Below are 21,030 nucleotides of genomic sequence, written 5' to 3' on the forward strand. Positions count from 1 at the left end.
TATGGAAGCAAAATGTGCACCAAAATGTAGTGAACCGGAAGGACTACAAAAAAGAATACAAACTAAAGCTTTGTCAGTGGTGTAAATGATAAGATTGGAATCATTATTTGGACTGTCGCCATTTTGGTTGTTCCAGATGAGTGTCTGTAGTCTGCGTGTGATGGACTGCCGGTTTGCGTTTTGATTGTAAATCAGGAAGGCACCGGCGGTACGCGCGATGGGCCGAAATGTGCATCGTAGCCGTTTTGAGCGATGGCTGCGAGTGATCACATCAAGCTCCAAGATGGAGGACGTCCTCCTCCGCCACCCCTCCATGACCGGCGAGGCTCATCCGTCTCTACATCCCCTCCTAAGTAAGGAAGGCGAGCGTCATCCTTGGCAAAACCGTGAACCTACCCACAAGGTCGGCTAGCCACACGGGGACATTGGGTTATCACCATCGGGGGGACGAGCAATCGGGTGTGAACGTCGCTGCTAAAGAGAGCCTCTAATTCTGGAGTTGGCCGGGCCGGTGAAGGACTGGGCCATTCCTCAGAATGAAAAATCTCATCCATAATTTCAGAGCCGATAATTCAGGGTTTAAATTAAAAATTAGAAATCAGCACTTCAATGCATGGGCAGATGTGATATTAATCAACCGCCATCTTCATCCCGCCCGTTCCGGACGCTGAGATATTAAGCAGGCACAAAGGCGCAAATGTGTGTTTGTTTGCCAAATCGTACCGAGCAGGTGTCTCCTAAACATGACCGAGTGAGATGTTTGGAAGAAAAAAAAAAGCAAAGCTAAACTGGAAATGGAGGGTGTTGTGATTTTTCCGCCATAACCGTGAATCACTCTGAAGTACTGACATTTGCAAACAATTATCAGCGGCTGCCAAGAAGCCGCAGCTGTTCAAGAGCAAGCAGGTTGGCCATCGCTCAAAAGAATCAACTCTTTGACCTTGCTTTGGAGAGACTCTTGTTTCTTTGCAAAATCATGGCACTTGTGATGAATATATCCAAACCTCGACAAGGAACTTGAATCTGCCACACTTTACACGGAATTGGCTCAAACAAATCAAGGACAGCCTGATAAGATCTTATATACATGTGTACTGCAATGTATTTGTAATTGTTTAAATTGACAGTTTGCAATGAAGAACATAAGTGTTTATTTTCCATCATGGTACTTACACGACAGTACAAACAAGCTGATCCGTGCACTTTGAGCCCATCTGACAATAATGCAGAGGCTTTCACTCAGCCATTCATGTTGACTATATAATCAAGCTTTTCAAGGACTTTTTGTAAGCTCAAGTACCTTTGAACACAATTTGTTTTGTGATTTTTTTTTATATATATTCCAAAGCAGCCAAAGCAATTCAACGTTCTCACCCGAAAAAAAAAAAAAGCAATAAAGCAAACCAACATGTTGATTGAACAAGTGCCATTTCGAAAAGAATCCAAACAAAACAAATATAGTAGGCAGTCCCTTGCAAGTGACGGAGCAATCACACTTTTTCTTTTACTTTGCATATCAAATTAATGACAGTTTTTGAAAAAAAAGCTTTTTATTTGAGAGTACCATTGTTAAACACAAGCAAAGGAAAGAAGACCACCAGTGCAAACTAATGCTCCTAAAGACACATAAAAAGAAACGAAAGTCCAGCCATGACGCAAATTGTGACGCAAGCGAGGGAGAGCCATGCCATTCTGTCTTCATCACTTCTTTGTGAAGTTTTCAAAGTCACACGGTGAAAGTTGACTTACGTTCCAAATGATGTTCCCCCCCGCTCTGTCTCTGTCAGACAGGTGACATGTTATGTTCCAAATAACAACATCTCGGCTTTTGTACGCCCATGCGCAAAAAAACCCGCCAGTGACATTTAATGTCTTATTTTGTGCGCCGCCTGTCAGTTAACTTGACGACATAAATGCTACTGTGGTTCGTTGACAGTGAGCTCGCAACGGCGAAGAAGGGAGGACAGGCCGTGGGCTCATGCTGCTGGTCTCTGACTTGTGTTTTTACGGCTCTTAAATTGTAACCAGTTTGCTCTTCACAAATTCACCTAATCGCATTTTAATGCCAAGGTTTGTTCATAGCGGTTCCAGGAAGTTTTTCCCTGTGCTTCCAGTTAATTTTCTTTCTATATCAAATCACAAGCCATTTATGATTAAAACAAATATTCAAACCTGTTATGACGTGGTACGATTAATTGTGGGTTGTTTTTTTTGCTATTTGTGCAAATAGCCCATTAGCGCGATGTGTTTAATTGTGGCCAGACAAAAGGAGAAAACAGTGAACGGAGGTCGGGAAAAGACATTTGCAGGATATACGGTGCAAAGTCGTTCAATGACGAGAAGACAGACACAATAAATATTATCTTTGAGCGGAGGGTGATGCAGGATGATGGCACAAAGTCGTTCGGCGCGACTGTCACTCTGTCAAGGATTGACTTTGCAGCCAACAAACATGCCCGTGTGACCCGCCGATGAACTGTGGGGCTATATTCCCCCAAGCCCGGGTGAAAATGACATCAGGATCGTCCATGCCAGAATGGGGTGAGAGGGGCGGGGGGACATTTTGACATTGCCTCTCCAATATTCATAACGCTTAAAGGACATGGCGAGCATTCGACGGCGGCCGTCTTTTTATGACGAGCTTAGCCGCTCGCTCCACAATCTGGTGGCGGGCCGGGTAAGCCTGGCTCCAGTCATTATTTCCTGCAACCCATTCCATTTGACCTCTGCGCTTGACACGCATTATTCACGATAGGAATAGCGCCTCCTCTGCCAGGGCGGAAGAAAGACGAGGAGACAAACAAGTTGAGCGAGAGGAGTCGCACAACTCCGGGGACGCACGTGAAGCGAGCACTCGCCCTCCATTAAACGGCGTGGTCACCTTCAAACAAAAATAAATTGACCGCTGAGTGTCTCCGCCCCGTTGCCAACTCCCCGCCTGCTTCCTCATTAGAGCGTAAGTCGAGCTCTAATGAGCGGGAAAAAGCCGGCGTGCTGCGAGGAAGATGAATGGACCTGAGAGGCCGCTTCACGCCCCTCCACTGGAAGCTCCAATAACATCTCCATCCTGGCGGTAGGGGGTGCCTGCTGCTAAAGCCTCCATGGACTAAAGAGCCCTCCGAGGTCCTAAATCATGCAGCCAATTATCCTCAAAGCTGTCGTTATGAATGCAATTCTTTTTACGAACAAGAGGTCCCATCGAAACGAACAGAAAGGCCGAAAGACTTTATCCTCACACGAATCTATAAAGCATATTCAGCAATATTCAGGGATGGGCGAGGGGGGGGGTAAGCGGTGCTCATTCAGGAGGACAGAAGTAAAGACTTTTTTTTCTAATGAGTAAATGTTTGCTTGATGAGCCCTTTAGAAGACACAGTTGGTGGTACAAAGAGATTTGGAAATAAATATGCATGAGCTGTTGTTGAATATTCATAAGAACTTGGGGTACTGTTACGCACCATCAGAAAATAAATCAACATTTAAGAGGCGATTGGGCCGGTCAGACTGGGTTATCACTGAGGTACGACTGGTCCCCCACCAACCATAAAAAACGATACCCACTAAAAAGAGTCCTTTTAAAATGCGGTCGCTTGTGCTCTTTTTTAATGATCAAAGTGCTTCCCTGCCAACGGTTGAAAAGCGAGGCACGGTAGTGCGTTAACGCGAGTCCAAAGGTCGTCATTCGGTTTCCACACTACATTTACAACGCGCTCGGTTTTGCTCCGGTGTGCACCTGCTTTCCATCTAAATGGACGAATGTAATGAGTAAAGAACAGATCATTGGGCCCCAATCACTTAGAGCTGACATTGGATGCAGAGAAGTGCTTTTTGCAGAGCAGTCGGTCGGAGAGACGCCGCACTCTGAATCCGACGGCTAATGGATTCTTTCTCTGGGTTTCCGGACAGTACAGTAGAAGACAACACCGTGGGGGAAGCGTCGGGACTGAAAACCTCTTCATCTTCAGCCAACTGCTGGGACTGTTGCGGCGACCTGGTAGGTGCGCACCTGTCTGTGGGTGCATGTGACCACAAGGGGTCACTGCAGGGGTATGACCTCAGAGCGCCTCAAAAGCTGAGTGCAATCTATCCTGATTGGGTTTATAAGCAGCAAACAGCTCAATCCTCTTGTCCAGTGAGCAGCAGCAGCAAACAACAGTCCTTTCGATCAGCGAGCAACGCAGCAGTAGCAACGAATCGCACTGAGCTCCACGGGGAAAGGAAAAAACTCATGGGAAGAGGAGACCAAGGTGAGCTCACAGTTCTCAACTGGACTCATTTAGTTTAGTCTTTATGGCAAGCATTAAGTCGTGTACTGACTTTTGTTTGAAAGAATAACTATGTTCAAGCCCTTTTCTTCTCTGTCCTTTAATAAAAAGAACTGAACTTTATCTACATTTGGAAGAAAAGTGTACCTTTTGTTTAAACTCATCCATTTTGTTTCTTACATGTTTTACAGGTTCTTCACCTTGTTTCACTCATTGAAAACCCGAACAAAGAGTGGAATCCCAGTCTGGTCAAGTCCTTTCTTTTCAAATGTGGAGAGCAAGGTGAGCTCACAGTTCTCAACTGGACTCATTTAGTTTAGTCTTTATGACAAGCATTAAGTTGTGTACTGACTTTTGTTTGAAATAATAACCATGACCTTTTCGTCTCTGTCCTATAATAAAAAGAATAGAACTTTATCTACATTGTTTATTTGGAAGAAAATTGTACCTTTTGTTCAAACTCATCCATTTTTTTGTATGTGTTGCAGGTTCTTCACCTTGTTCTGTCATTAAAAACCCGAACAAAGAGTGGGGTCCTGGTCTGGTCAAGTCCTTCCTTTTCAAATGTGGAAACCCATGATTGGAAGAGGAGACCAAGGTGAGCTCACAGTTCACAACTGGACTCATTTAGTTTAGTCTTTATGACAAGCATTAAGTTGTGTACTGACTTTTGTTTGAAATAATAACCATGACCTTTTCGTCTCTGTCCTATAATAAAAAGAATAGAACTTTATCTACATTGTTTATTTGGAAGAAAATTGTTCCTTTTGTTTAAACTCATCCATTTTTTTGTATGTGTTACAGGTTCTTCACCTTGTTTTACTCGTTAAAAACCCGAACAAAGAGTGGGGTCCTGGTCTGGTCAAGTCCTTTCTTTTCAAATGTGGAAACCCATGATGTTAAAATACACTTGCCAGGTACTGACCCAGGACGATTGATGAAGATTTAGAGCTCAACTGGCATTTTTTTTAAAACAAATTTCTGTTAATCTGAACACCAGTCTGTAGGGAAAGGTCTGGACCACTGCAGCGAGAGACAGACTCCTCATTCAAATTACATTTTCAGGTGTGAAAGTAAGCATAATGAGGAGCTGTGAGGAAAAAACAAGGCCTAAAATAGTCTCAATTAAACTTAGGGATTGATGAATTAAGTCATTTGATGTGGTTGTACACTTGCCCAAAGATAAAGAAAAAAAACGATTAGCACGTCTCCTAGGAAATCACTCTTAACTGAAGCTAATAGGCTGGAACACGTGGAGAGCTGGCAGCATGAGAGCACATATAAATATCCCGCTATCAATCAAAGCGCAGCCAAAGGTTCAAGCACGTGTGGAGTCGTCGAGAGCGACGGACCTCGGTATAATTCGTCTGGGTCAGCACACGTGTTGACGCTGACAGGGCCGCCAACACAAGCACAAATTCGGACGTACTGAGATTGGTGAGACGGAAAATGACATTCCAAAGAGGCACCGCCATACCAGAATGTGTCAAGCTGATTGTCTTCAATTGGGATTTGATAAAAGTGGAAGGGTGACAGTCAGGCTGACTCATCTTTAATTAAAAAAAAGTAAATATAGGCACTCTTTCATTTTCCTGCGTCAAACTAAAATGTTACATAATCTTTATTTTCTCCGCCGATTTTCTTTACCAGTTGTAAAGAACAAATGTTGCACCGACTAATTTTCTGCGCTTAGCAAAAAAAAAGGTTTGTCCGTCGATGTTTTGCAGGCAATGCGTCAACTTGCCTTTATGCGCGCTTGGATAACTTTTGTGTGCCGACATGGCTTTGTCTGGGAGATTAATCACCTTGGGAAAGAAAGCGGATTTGGAGGCAAGTGGTGACCCAAATACGGCATGTTCCCGACAGCAATGTAAAAATGTACATTTGCTTTGCACAGCACGGCGTCGTATTGTTATCTTTGGGTGTGGCTTGTGGAAGAATATAGATTTCTGAGGTCAAGCCAGCACCCTCCATAAGAACCGTCTTTTAGCAACAGCCCGATAAATTCGGAATACGACGGTACAAGATGTCAGTAGTGTTCATCGTTTGCATTTAACCTTGTGCGGTATGATATCAAAGCAGGTGGTTGTTTCTCGAACTGGAAGACCCGCGATGGCAAACAGACAGCGCTGCTACGTGCACTTTCGGCCACATTCAGAGGACGAGTCAGGCAAGATTAAAATCATTTGCAATGTCTTCGTGACGAGAAACCTCATTTACCGATGCACACGCAAACAGTGGCAAGACAAAAGGGCTGTTTATTTCTTCATTTCACTATCCCCAATAATTTGGCTGGCAACTGGTTCAGGGTGTCCCCTGCCTACTGCCCGATGACGGCTGGGATAGGCTCCAGCACGCCCGCGACCTCCGTGGGGACTAAGTGATTCAGAAAATGGATGGATGGATGAATTATCCCCAATAATGATGTCGTGTAGGATGATATGTGTGATGGCCGCTACAAATACGACAGCTCGTCAACTCAGTTTGTGGAGCTCTTGTTTCCGCCGTGTATTTTGTCCTTGTTTTCACCTGCGGCTCATTAGTTAAATCACAGCGCTCTCGGCCCGTTGGCCTTTGTCTTGCCTCCGCCTCTTCTGTTTCTTTCGCGCCGTGCACAGCATGCACTTGTCGAGATAGCAATTAGTTCTTGTTATACTGTTATGTTATCTTTGTAGTTTTGAAGATTTGGGTCAACCTACGTATGTTAGGTCACTGTTGAATCAAGACATACACAGTACTCTTAATGTGTGTGGCTACGTCTGGCACCTCAGTTGTGTGGCATGCCATTAGCACTTTGAGATTTCCCCAAATGTAAAGTGCGTTATAAATATAATTTATTATTATTATTATTATTATTAATGCTTTGCAAATTAAGCGTTATCTGTTGTGAAATAATTTGGGTGTTATGTATTAATTTGACCGAGCCGCCTCCTTGCATCATCAAGGTAGTCCCAGTTTGCACAGCGGGAGCTCCTTTTGGGAGCGTGCTCTGCTTATGATTCTAATGACGGCTGTCGATGGTGATGGATTAGCGCATGCGTGATCAAGTTGCAAATATGAACGCCAGACATGCCGCATAGCCGGAGCGTGTGCTTTGGTTTTACGGGGAAACCCATTTGCGTTGTTAATCAGGATCAAATTTTGCTCATCTATTTCCACTGGCCTGGAGTGATAATGAATCATTAAACGACGCGTAACCCTCAAATCTTTCTCTATCTCTGAAGATATTCCGAGATAATCCGCATTATTTCAGCCTCCGTCAAAGTGCATCGAGCACGGATCCAATTGTAAAGACATCAGCGGAGCAAAAATGAGATGAATGGAATCATGCTTGGCCTCTCGGTGGATGGAATGACCTTCAATTCTTTGACACGCTGCCACCATCGAGCTGCTGGATAAAGTCGTACAAAACGGAGATCTCGGGAGGGTTTAGCCAAAAGTGGGACCCGCCAATGATGCAAACTTGCTTAAATGTATTGTCTACAACATTACCAATGATGACTGAAAGAAGATTCATTTAAGTCATTAATACGAAAAATCAGTTAAATCACAAAAATGTTTTATGGCTTGACCACATTGTCCAACGATGAAACATTTTTGCAATCAGAAACGGTGGAGGGGGTTGGCCAATCAAAAAACAAAAAGCAAAATGGAATTCAATCCAAGCCATTCTGTATTTCAGCTCATCAAAGCTTCTGGTGGGGGAAAAAAGCATACCTGCCCGGATAAACATGAGATGCGCTTGACGGCTGACGCAGCAGGACAGATTGTTATTCGGAAGCCTCCTGGGAGATCTTGCACTTTATTGTGGCTCTCATCTAGTGCATGGCACAAAATATGTATGTATAGCTTTCTCAAAAAGCATTACGTGTTGTATACGTGCTCTGGGACTTTGATGAAAAATCCAGCCAAGCCAACTTTCTCATGGACCAATTGGATCTTCACGGGAGAGTATCGTTTGTTCAAAGTATTCATGCACATTTTAAAGCAGCATCTTCTTTGCAGTATTGTCCGCCCAAGCATATACACTGGGGTTATTTTTTTCTACATTTTTACCAGGTGGTGTCTAAAAATCGATCGAGTATTTTCCATTGTAAAAGAGTTTGTGGAATGTATTTTTAATTAAGTTTCCCCCCCCAAATGCTGTGAAAAGAAAACGCGTTTCTCAAATCGTTAAACGACACATTGAAATGATTTTGTTTGCAAGCTTCAAGACAAAACTAGCAATGAATGGTCATCAAGTGGGACAAAGCAGTCCACTCCCCTTGAAATGCAGACTCCTTATACAGGATCCACTTGTAATACCCAATGAAACTGGCAGTTTTTAATTTTTTTTAATTCAAGGCACAAGTAGGCTTACGCTTTCAATCGTGTAATTTGTTTTTTTTTATAGTCAACATGAATGGAGATTTGAAACCTTAGACTGCTACACATATGAATCTGCTCCTGGTAATCATGAAACTGTCAACTTGCCGAATCTCGTACATGAAGGCGTCAGGCTGAAAATATGTGTTTAGTTGATTGTGGAAGGTTCGGCTCCAAATGTGGCTTTGAACACAACTCGCTCGCCTCAAAATGTGCCGACGTAATTCTTCTGGCTCACGTGGCTCCTGCATTCTTGTGGCCAGCCTGGCCCGGCCCGACCCAGTGTTCGTGTGAATATGCATGAGCAAGCCTTGCGTGTGAAAATGCATGAAAGGCAAGAATGTGGAAAAGGAAAAAAATATTTGCATATGTTTTGGAAGACACGTGTGCACTCCTCCGCCTTGCGTTTAATCAAGCGTTTCATCACCTCACTGCATACAGCGATGCGGGGGAAAAAAAGAAGAATCCCAAATTATCCTTGAGTGTCCTCGCTCTCATTTTGAATAAACGTACACATTTTACGTCTATTATGATATACACCATATGTATTTAAATCTAAAAGTGATTCCAAAATAATAACAATAAATCAAAATGGCCAACTTCCTGTGCCTTTTTGGGCAAAGCTCTTTGAGATTTTTTTTTTACAGTTGATAAATTGAGCATATTTTGCTCTTCTAAGTGAAGCTGGCGTGAGGTGCTGAATTTCCAAGGCGGATAGCAAGACTTTGTAGGTAACTCGATTCTTGACAAGTCTGTTCCGTGGTAGACTCACTTGCTGGATCTTTTTGGGCATGGCTTCTTGAGAATTTTGTTGGGGCGGGTTTACTCATGTCAAACTAATTTTACACGCCAAAATCAAATTGCCTTCGGGTGTTGCCTTTTTTAAAACATCTCAGGGCGCAAGCACTGCTGAGACTTAACTTATGTCTTACTCACATTTTGGCAAGGCAGAGTCGCCAAGCTTGTGACAGGATGTCTGAGTGTGAGACCGAATTCAAATTCTTGTCTTTGTGGGCATGAAGACTTTTTTTTTTCGAGGGTCTACTAATGATAGATATGCCTACCAAATTTCACGGTCTTAGGTGAATCTGTATTTAGGGGTTTTCAGAACATTCAGCCTTCACATGCCCCATATTGCAGTAATTAGATTTTAGTTCTCCGCCAAAGGACAGCATGAAGAGGATGGTACGTGAGCAGAACCTTTGGAGTTGACCCGGCGCAGGTGCTCAGCGAGCGGCCCCCACTGTTGTGATTCCAAACGTGGCCAAACCCTTGAAAACGACACAAGGCCTGCAGCTGAGCCTCGCTGTTTGTACAATCGAGCGGCGGGCGGGCCTCCGTGTCGCAGCTGATGGCGGGGAAAAGTTCCCCCTGCAAATCTCTATTGATTACCTTTTGCTGACGCTTTGCAGCTGAGCGTTTGGCAAGCGCTTGATTCTGTCAGAGTGCTGCCCAAAGCACAAATACACGTGGTGATGGAGGAGCCTTTCAAAGGCACGGACGAGTGGACTGCAAACCTCTGATGCTCCCAACAGGAGCGTGACAGTATCGGAACAGATTGTTCCAGATTAGGCCTGCTCTGGGATCAGATTGTGATGATGTCATAACCGCGAGCACAAAATATTCACGGTATTGCAATTACAGATCTAAAATGTGTTATTTGGCAATGTTTGGGCAAATAACATATTTACATTGAACACACTGCATAGATAATTGAATGCTTCTAAATATCAAAATGCTGTATTGTTTTTCTGATGACCTTTTACGCTCTACATTTGCCACGTCTGTCCAAATCAAGTCATAAAGTACTACTCCAGGGAAGAACTTTGAGTAGATACATGTTTTGTGCAAAAGCCAGCAAGCTAACACTCAGTTTCTGAAGTGTGTTGTCAATGTCCCGCCCTCACTGACAAAGGACAACGGCGACTCAGAGAGTTCCATCCGGAGCGGCCGCCGAGCCTTTGAGAATATCAAATAGCTCGCAGCTCTCTCATGTGCCACTTTTTGTGCTAGCCAGAGGAGATGGTTTATTCTGAAAGGAGACATGTGTATGCCGTTTCCCAGAAATAAAAACAGATCCCAGGTGCATTGATATGATATCCAACATATTCTAAGGATAAAGAATTGCAGCACCACCCTGGTGAAAGCAGGGAGTGTTGTGGACCACACTGTCGATTGTGGGGCTCGCTGTGGCTATGCCAGTACAGCTTTGCTTTATTATCTGACATCCAAGCGGCCAAGATATAAAGAGTCGACAATGTTTCTTCCACACTTCAAGGCCAAAGCATCTCGCAGGAAACCAAACAACTATCACTTAAAATGCAGTCAACTACAAAGCTGTCAGCAAGTAGATTAAAGTATAAACAGTCCTGACGGTGACAAAATGAAAAGTAAAGTTTACAGAAGCAAAGAGCCAACAAAGACGGAGCAAAAGCCGCCGAGGTACAGAAAGACTTCAAAATGGGATCCGATGAAACAAAAGCAAACTCATCCGAGCCTGCCTTTACGCCGACAGCCGCCATTTTCTAAGTGCATTTAATCTGCTGAGGGATTTGAGACGAGTAAACGCTTCTGGTCACATGTTGATATTCTGACCATGCTTGGCATTATTTTGATTGTATCAGAAAGGAAATGCTCAAGTGAATTCATCATGGCATGTGTGTAGAGTGCAGAGGGTGTTTTGAGAAACTGTGATTGTGCAAAATGCCCCCGTGTATCAGGCTCGCACACCTGCAAGCAATGTTTTCAATGTTTTTTTTTATCCTAAGGGTGCTGCTTTGTTTATTAAGCGGCAAGGCGTCGGCACACGGCACCCCACCGAGGCCTGGTGGCCTTGCGGTTTCGACTGCCGCCTCAATCAAAGAAAACCAACGCGGGGCTTTCAAAGTCTTCCTTCCCGTCCGGCTGTCTTCTAATCCTCCCGTCGTCTGCTTACAAGTGCAGCTCTGACAATGGGATTAATAGAAACTCGTGTGTAGCCTGAGCTGGAATGGTGAAAGAGCTGGAATTATGCAGTCCTCTGCGCTGACAACTGGGAGATTAGCATGCTGATAGCTATCGGCGGCGTCTTGCAGATTTGCGTGGAGTTGGAAGCACCTTGGATAATGGCAGAGGATCTTTACACAAATGCCTCGGATGAGGAAACGACAGCGGCCGGGCAGGGTCATCTATAAAGGCGAATAAAATGACAGCAAAGTATTTCAATTTAACAGTGAGGCCTCTTTTGCCCAACGGGCGCCGCGGCAACGCAGGCTGCAAATGGCTATACAAATGCAAGGTGATGGCCAGCCATTTTCTTTAATGTGAACACAACAGACGGAAAAGTCGAGACCCATTTGGGCATTTGCCGTTGCATCAGCAAATATACTGCACCTAGAAAAGTCAAACATTTTCTTTCAAATGTTGTCATAGATTTGCAATGTATTGCTTCTGCCAATGTTGCTGTCAAAGTTTCTTTAAAGTCAGCAGATGACTGGACTGAGCATAAATGATGAATATAATAAATGAGTTTCACGCAGTCGTGAGCCAAAGCCATCGATTGAGGCATTAAACAGCCGGTGTTGGGACAACATTTTCACAAAAAAGTAGTGTACCGTTTTTTTCCATGTATAATGCGCCCCCATGTATAATACGCACCCTAAAAATGGCATGTTGATGCTGGAAAAAAGCCTGTACCCATGTATAATACGCACCCAAATTTTGACTCCTACTTAAGTCGATTAACGTAAAATTATTTCAGAAAAAATATCTTTGGGAACAACCGGATGTTATTCTGCCGGTCAGTATCACTGCGCATGCGCTAGCAAACTCGATAGCGAAGAAATGTTTCGGATTTGTGTAGGGCACATTGTGACAGCAAACAAGCAGATGATCGAGCAAGCGTCTGATACGAGAGCATTGTGTTCGTATGGAGCATGTTTGACGTGAACAGCAGAGAAGAAAGCGCATCTGTAATGGCGGCCTCCGTATCATATCCGGATTAAAAAAAATAAAAAATAAAATAAATATATATATATTTTTTTGTACCCATGTATAATGCGCACCCCAGATTTTAGGACAATAAATTGGTTAAATTTTGCGCATTATACATGGAAGAAAACGGTAATTGTTTTTCTGAACAACAAAAACAGGAAATTCAAGCATTGTGTGTGTGGAAGTCATCATGTTGTTATCAACAGGTGATTTAAAAAAAAAAGTGGAAATAACTACAATAAAAAAAGGAGGTTGAGCAAGATGCAAATATGAGTTCCAAGATAAGCAGTTTAGATGCTTTCACTTCCTGGGCTGCCTTAGGAGCAAAAAAGGTGACGACGAATGGAAAGTCACATTATTGCGATAGTCATACATAAATGTATGGAGCACAGCACATCAGTAGCTTATTTCTTCTCCGGGACATTCCATAATGTTTGTCTTTATGAGTAAAAGCAAACACATCAAAAAATAACATTTTGTGCTCAGCTCAGACCAGAAGTGGGCAGTAACGCAATACATTTTCTCCGTTATATTTAACAAAACAACTTTGGGCATAAATTATGCTGGTCAAAATATTTATTGCAACATACTAAATATTATTTAGATCGCTGTGTGACACTCCACTCACGACCTTTGCTTTTACGTATCCATAATTGCTCTTGTGTAGCCACGGCGGTGAAAGAACAATAAGCTTGCAGAAGATCTGATGAAAATAATGTCAGATGGTGAGGTCATCACCATGACGTGCCGCGTTTATCCCTGAAATCTCTTTCAACAGCGGCGAGCTTTCAAAATTCATCACAGTTTGAAGATTGGTTAAGAATTGTGACTTTGGTTCCAATGCCAGTGTCAATATTGGGACTCTCTGTTTTGAATCAACACTTCATTCAAATGGCATCAGTGGCCATCATTCCCCTCCACTTCCCCACGACACGACTTCATTGTTTGCCGCTAATCACATTCATTGCAAACGGGATTGGATCCGGCCTGCGTCAAAAAGTCTAATATGAGTTTCTGAGCTCCGACGGAACGGTCACCCCGGGATCGTAATCAACACGAGAGATGCAAGATTACAGGATTTACACTTTCATTCGCAACGGAGAGATGACGGCGACAACAATAACGGAGGCGGCTGAAGAATTCGGTTTCCCAAACTTTCCGGGAAAAGTGTCACCAAAGCGATTGTTGCTGAGAGCTGCCATTTTCAAACTAATCTATTTTTTTTTTATCATCACAGCTGTAAAATATAGTCTTTGACAATGCATTGTTCACATTGTTGCCTCAAGATTGGAATTCTTGAAGTTGGTTGGACAATAACAAGTGAAACTAGCTCAAATACGTCAGATACATTTGGCCTGTAGTTGTACTAGGTTCATCTTGTTTTTTCTTTTTCAATTACTTCTCTGGTTCTTCTATATCAAACAAATTTGTTTTAGGTTCATTTACCTGACATGTTTCGGCGGAATCTTCCGCCTTCATCAGAGTGTCACTGATGTGTTTGTGACGCGTCTTTATCAGCTGATGGATGAAGGCGTGGCTCACCTGTCAGATTTGACAGGTGAGTCACGCCCTCTGCTGTCAGTTCACCTCTCCAAAACACTGTTCCAGGTTGTAGAGAGCATGTATGCTCCCTCGTCCCTGTTGATGGTCCTCGGGCCCCGCTTGCGGATCTCAATGGCCTCCCTGATCCAACGCTGATGTTTGTTTTCTTCAGTGCGGATGACTCTGGCCTTCTCCCAGTCCATGATGTGGTTTTCCCTTTTACAGTGGTCGGTGATGGCTGACTTGTAGTGTTCCTGTTCTGCTTGTAGTTTTATTGCTCTTGTTTGTCTTGTTGCTGTCTCCTTCTCACATTCCTTCTTGTGTTCCATTTTTCTTGTGATGAAGTTCCTCCCTGTCTCCCCGATGTATGATTTATTACATGATTTGCATGGAATCTCGTATATGGAATTGCATTTATTTTCCGGATTTACTCTGTCCTTTGGGTGGACCAGTATCTGACGGAGTGTTATATGTGGTTTGATAGGTGTGCTTATGTTGTATTTTTTCATGGTTCTTTTGATGCGTTCCGTAATTCCTCTCACATACGGCAACGTCACCATTCCGCTGGGTTCCTGTTTCCTTGTTTGTTTCTTTCTTTGCTCCTGTGTTTTGTATTTTTTGTTTTTTACCTGTTCTGCACCTTTGGTTATTGCCCATTGTGGATACTGACATTTTTTGAGTGCGTGTTGTATGTATTTTTCTTCCTGTGTTATGTCGTCCGGATCTGTGATTATTGTTGTACGTTCGTATAGTGTTCTGACTACTGACAGTTTGTGTATAGTGGGATGTTCTGATGTCCAGAGGAGGTATTGGTCGGTGTGTGTGGGTTTTCTGTGTACTTTTGTTCTTATGTCACCATTGTCTGTGTGGTGTATGTTAATGTCTAAAAAGGCTATGGATCGAGCTGTTTCCTCTTCATGGGTGAATTTGATGTTACCCGTGGTGTCTATGGTGTTGAGATGGTCTGTGAGGTGTTGTGTATGTCCTGTTTTTACTTTTTCCAGAATGTCGTCGACGTAACGTTTCCATAGAGTGGGTTTGTATGTGTCCGGGGCTGTTAAGAGTGCCTTCTGTTCTAAATCTTCCATAAAAAAATTGCACATGATGGCAGAAAGTGGGTCTCCCATGGGGAATCCCTCTTTTTGCCTGTATATTGTGTTTCTGTATTGAAAGTATGTGGAGGTAGCGATGAAATGAAGTAGTTGGGTGATGTCTTGTGCTGTTAGATTTGTCCGTTTCTTGAGTGTCTTGTCTGTTGATAGTCTGTCATGTACTATGCGTATGGTAGGTTGTGTGGGCGTTTTTGTGAAGAGTGAAATGACGTCGTGTGATATGAGCATTTCATCTTTCTGTACTTTTATGTGTGTGAGTTCCGTGGCAAGCTGTCTTGAGTTTTTGCAGTGTTGATCCGTGTGTCCTAATAGTGGTTTTATTATTTCTATGAGTGCTTTTGAAAGGTTGTATGTGACTGACCCTATGCTGTCTACAATGGGGCGGAGAGGTGTACCTGGTTTATGGATTTTTGGTGTGCCATAGATTCTGGGGATGATGTTTGCTGTGGGTATTAGGTGATTGTATGCCTGTTTGTCTATTTTATTTTCCATGAGTAGTGGTTTGAGTAATGCTTTGAGTTTATTTTTCTTGTCTTCTGTTGGGTCTTTTTTTATTACTTCATAGGTATCGTCCTGTAGTAACTGTTGCATTGATTCTTCGTAAGTGTCCGTGTCCATAATCACTGTTGTTCTGCCTTTGTCCGCCGGGAGGATTGTAATGTCTTTATTTTTCGCTAGTGTGATCATTGCGTTTGCTTCCTGTTTTGTAATATTACTGGGTGGTGATTTAGCCGTTTTTAATATCCCTGCAACTTCATTGCGTAGTGCTGCTTTTTGACCTGGGTTATGTATTTTTTCGCATGCTAACTCCGTGGCTAAAATGAAATCATCGTGGGGTATGTTTTTGGGTGTGATTGCGTAGTTGAGTCCTTTTGCTAATATGCTGCGTTCTGCCTGGGTGAGTTTATGGCGTGACATGTGAGAAGGAGACAGCAACAAGACAAACAAGAGCAATAAAACTACAAGCAGAACAGGAACACTACAAGTCAGCCATCACCGACCACTGTAAAAGGGAAAACCACATCATGGACTGGGAGAAGGCCAGAGTCATCCGCACTGAAGAAAACAAACATCAGCGTTGGATCAGGGAGGCCATTGAGATCCGCAAGCGGGGCCCGAGGACCATCAACAGGGACGAGGGAGCATACATGCTCTCTACAACCTGGAACAGTGTTTTGGAGAGGTGAACTGACAGCAGAGGGCGTGACTCACCTGTCAAATCTGACAGGTGAGCCACGCCTTCATCCATCAGCTGATAAAGACGCGTCACAAACACATCAGTGACACTCTGATGAAGGCGGAAGATTCCGCCGAAACATGTCAGGTAAATGAACCTAAAACAAATTTGTTTGATATAGAAGAACCAGAGAAGTAAGTAACATTTGGCCTGTAGTCTTCTAAATGGATCGCCGTGATGGAAACAATCAATCTTGCCCTGAGAAAAGTGATTTGTCAACTCAGATTTATTGTATTATTCATGGAAAGAGGATGTCGACACTGTTGTTTGTGAAGTCTGAAAAGTCCGGACAAGGATATGAAAGATCTGGTGTTAAATTTTGGTCGACCCTGGGCGCCATTTACAAAATCCTGTCTCCAAATGCGGAACGCGATCCCCAAGAATTGTTGAAACCTAATTTTAGGTTTCAATCAGCGAACGTTATTCTAATCCCAAGTGCGACGCCATAAATATCAAAATGTCCAAAGCGGTGAGCCGTAAAGCGCTCGGCGCTGAACAAACGCTCATTGCAACGACACCTGAATGAATCTTTACGACCACAATGTTTCCACACTGTTTATTAATTGCTTAATATCATCTCACCGTAACATCCTGCGGGTGACCGCCCAGCCGCTTGCGTTGGCTCACACTGTATTTAATAGAACGGCTTCTCAAGCAGCACTAAAATTAATTGTGAGTCATTTCAGACACGAGGCATGGCCGTTTCATATCAGAGATTGTGCTCAAGGAAGGAAATAGTGACTGGCATAAAAGTGAAGCAAAATGGAGGCGGCCGCTACGAGGCTCCCATTAAAAGTCTCAACGGAGGAGACGCAATTAAAAAAGACGTATGTTTGCTAAGTAGATTTCCGTGTGCGTGCTCGTCTTTTGTTAATATGCATGTTGGGCGACGACATGTAGAGGCCAATAATGTAAAAAGGTTCTTTAACCGGCGATAGCGAAGCATCAGCACGTCGAGTGGCTCTGCTCGCCTTACACGCAAACAATGGAGAGAAGAACGCATTCATTTAGCAGGCTGACAGCGCCAAGGCACAAAAAATACATTTTGGTGCATATTCAAAAATGTCTTTTCAGTCCTGTTAAAAGCCAAGATTTTTTTTTTCATTTTGGCAAGAACTTATTTGTGAATAATGCATGACTTTCAACGACAGATAGAAAGTGGCTGTTTTGGAAGTCTTTAAGTCTTCAGTGATGTGCTAACGTCTGCTTTGGATGCTGGCTGAATACATTTGTATGGTAACAAAAAAAGGTCTTGTTGGGTTTTGACAAAAATCCTTCAAGACAAAAGCACAAAAAAAAGGACTGCTGTAGTTTCCACAGTGTCATGGGATGTCCTGGCCTTCTTGAAAAGGTTTGCGCTGACGTTCCTGCCAAAGATTACAGCTGATGTAAGATGTGTTCGGACAACAGTCAAAAAGTGAGCGAGAGCGATGGCGATGATGCGGCTGTGGAAGGTTTCCGCCATCTTCACTTTAGCCCGCAATCAACTCTGACAGTTTGACTAGGCGGGAATAAATCATTTTTCGCTTGTGTAAAGATGCGGCCTAACAATCTCTCCGTTACCTTTGCATCATTGACTGATGTGAAAACATCCGCGGCCGTCATTTGACTCTTGAATGTTGAGGGGGGTGGAATTTGCATCAAGTGACTCAAAGGTTTGCTGATGAATGTTATCGCGGGAGGCAGACGTACGTTCTGGAATGCCCCATCCTCGTTGGCAGGACCTGCTTTTGCCGTGACAGATTGATGGCTTTTATTAGTAGTAGGCGAATATTTTTAATGCGAGGGATGTTGTGCCTCGGGGCAACAAAATCAAAATCCCCAATGGCACAAATGGAACAAGTCAGCATGCATAAAGTGGGAATAATCTGCCAGCATGCATGCAGAAGCCACACAATCCTCTCTCGCTTCCTGGACTATCTGCACAGCATCCAGTGACGTCAAGTACGCAGATTATCAACCCGCCCTCCCCCCGCGTCAGCCCCCCACCCCCCCCGGGCTTTCTCTCCCATCTCATTCCCTTTTCCGTCCGGGCCTTCCGTGTTTTTCCGTCTAATCTCAAACTGCTGCCATGCTGCGCTTACGGACGCCCATGTTAAAATCCAGCTTCCGATTAGCACGTAGGGGTGACTATGTAACAAAATGACTTTCTCAGTCAGTTATTGATCACATTGCAAATTGCATGAAAGCAATTTTTGAGAGTGGAGAAAGAAGACATAATAAATCTCCAGGTGTTGTCAGATGTGATTTGTGTGGCTGCTAAATTGTCTGGCACAGCGACGAGTCTTCATATTGAAGTGGAGAATATTCACTAAACGTTACGATGAAATGCAGGCAACGTAAATATTGTAAAACTGACCCAGAAAAAGCGGCCGCCTATCTTAAAAGAGATCAATTCAAATGTAAAATATGCAGCTGATCCATCTTTTGTGTGCGAAAAGGGAAAAGACTCAGTGATCCAATTGTGCCACTGAAGATGACAGGTGGTCTCAAGTGTGGCGAGGGGGCAGGCTCTCGTTCCGTGGCTGCATCGGGAACCCGACTTGCTTCTAACTCCCACGCCAGCCAAGCGGGATGCCTTACATCTGCCAATGGAGGACTTAAGTTACTTCACTGATTTTGCCCCGAGTTGTCTCGGCTCATCACAAAATTTCTCACTTGATCATTCTAAGCGCGCTTAGAACTTGGGTGGGGGTGGGAAGTGGGGGGGATTTGGGATATAAAAAAAAATGTAAGTTTTTCTTCATGCTCCTCTTTTACATGCAGGCACAGTGGAAAGAATTGTTATCGGGCTTACGTATTCTTTTGCATTGTTTGCATTGTGGACCCCCACTACCTCCCCAAGTATCCTCCTACGGCTCACACTGAGGGCATTGCATCCTCTTGAATGCAAATACCACGCTGAAAATATCTTCATTGTTTCCCGACGTCAAGCTGAGTGCAAACATGCCACTTTGTTGTGTCGCAAATGTCAACTGCATGATTGCGTTTTGCGCGTTTTGGCTGACAGGCTCCTAGCCGCCGCCACCAATGCTAATGCGGCCATATCCTCCAACCTGCAGCTTATTGCCGTCAAAGACATTTTGCGCTGCTCGTTGGTGCCCTTTTCTTTGAAGCTATTAAAAACACTCGCCGTTTTGCCATTGTGTGCTCAGCACACTGTTCTTTGACGGAATTAAAGAGGCCGTGTAGTCAAAATGAGTTTAGGAAAAAATGGGAACCGACATGCCAAGAAAATAAACCAAATAATTTTTTGTCCATGACTCTTCTCACAAACCTGTAGCCATCTTGTGTCTTGCACAAGTGTTTCCTCATTGCTTCATCGCTTGCTTGTACAAGTCTTTTGCTTTCTCTCCTTGTTGCTTCGTTGTTTTGTGTTCACTGTCCAGTCGAGTTGAGTCTTTTTCCAAGTCATGTATGTTTTATGCTACGGTGACCCTTGTTATTTGGCTTTTTTTTAATTCTGTGATTCGGGTCGTCCAAGGACCTTGTTTGTTTTGTTCTTTGAAAAAATAAGCACTTTTTTTTAACAAATTCTTACTGCATCCAAGAACACACCTGGCAGATAGGTTTGAATGCTGTTATGAAAAAAAAAGAATGTCTGCCATGGAAAGTCCCTAATTGTTTGAGTCTCAGCCAGTTATGACCGGGGGTGGTCTTACAATTAAAATTCTTAGACTCTAATATATATTTAGAAATATAAGAAAAACATATATATCGTATTTTTCGGACTATAAATCGCGTTTTTTTCCATAGTTTGGTTGGGGGGGCGACTTATACTCAGGAGCGACTTATATGTGAAATTCTTCACAGATTTTTGTATATATATATATATATATATATATATATATATATATATATATATATATATATATTCATTTTTGTACATGTGCAACCAATCATGTCAGGTCCACCACTTGAGCCAAAAAATGTGAGTGCTCCCAATCGCAGCAGACTTTAACTTTCAGGTGGGCCAAAGCTTGCTTGGCATAAGCCTCTTAGAATCACCTTTGCTTTTTGTCCTACTTTTGAGCAATCCAATAAAATCTGCCGGATTTAAGACAATCCCTCCCTCGCTCAAATCACGCCCACAGATTTGCTTGCTTACAGTTGAGCTTCGCTTGAAGTCGTTACAGCAAAGCCCCTAACAGTCACATCAAGAAGCGACAAATGGCCTACGCGCCCTCAAGCAGGGCGACTGAACTTTTTTTAGGCTTTCCCAGAGGCTATTAGCACGTGGGCCAAAGTGCACAGAGCTGCCGCGGCTGTTCAACAAAAGCCATCGTTTTCTGATCGCCAACCCGATTCGGGTTTTCATGCACTCTTATCTCATTTCATTAAGTGGGAGTTTGAGCCACAAGAGGTTTCTTGGAAAGGCACAAATAACCCTTTATTTCAGAAGATGTATCCGCAAAGAAAAGAACTTCTTTTTTTTCCTATCAAATGCTGCTCGATTTCGTTCCAGTTCACCTGGGTCAACCATTGAGTGCTTTTAGGTTGCTCCACGACGACACCTTTATTGTTTGATTAAATCACT

At 43.4% G+C, this 21,030-nt stretch overlaps 1 protein-coding gene and 1 long non-coding RNA gene across 2 annotated transcripts in view; one reads left to right on the top strand and one right to left on the bottom strand.

The window, feature by feature from the left end:
- Nucleotides 1-21,030, bottom strand: part of igsf21a (immunoglobin superfamily, member 21a) — a 100,200-nt gene that overhangs the window by 74,814 nt on the left and 4,356 nt on the right. The gene's annotated exons all lie outside the window — the stretch shown is intronic.
- Nucleotides 4,130-4,865, top strand: LOC133161941 (uncharacterized). Its single transcript, XR_009716146.1, has 3 exons — nucleotides 4,130-4,247; nucleotides 4,457-4,547; nucleotides 4,754-4,865. It is a non-coding gene; the product is annotated as an uncharacterized LOC133161941 (long non-coding RNA).

The sequence above is a fragment of the Syngnathus typhle genome, linkage group LG11, assembly GCF_033458585.1.
Source record: "Syngnathus typhle isolate RoL2023-S1 ecotype Sweden linkage group LG11, RoL_Styp_1.0, whole genome shotgun sequence".
NCBI lineage: Eukaryota > Metazoa > Chordata > Actinopteri > Syngnathiformes > Syngnathidae > Syngnathus > Syngnathus typhle.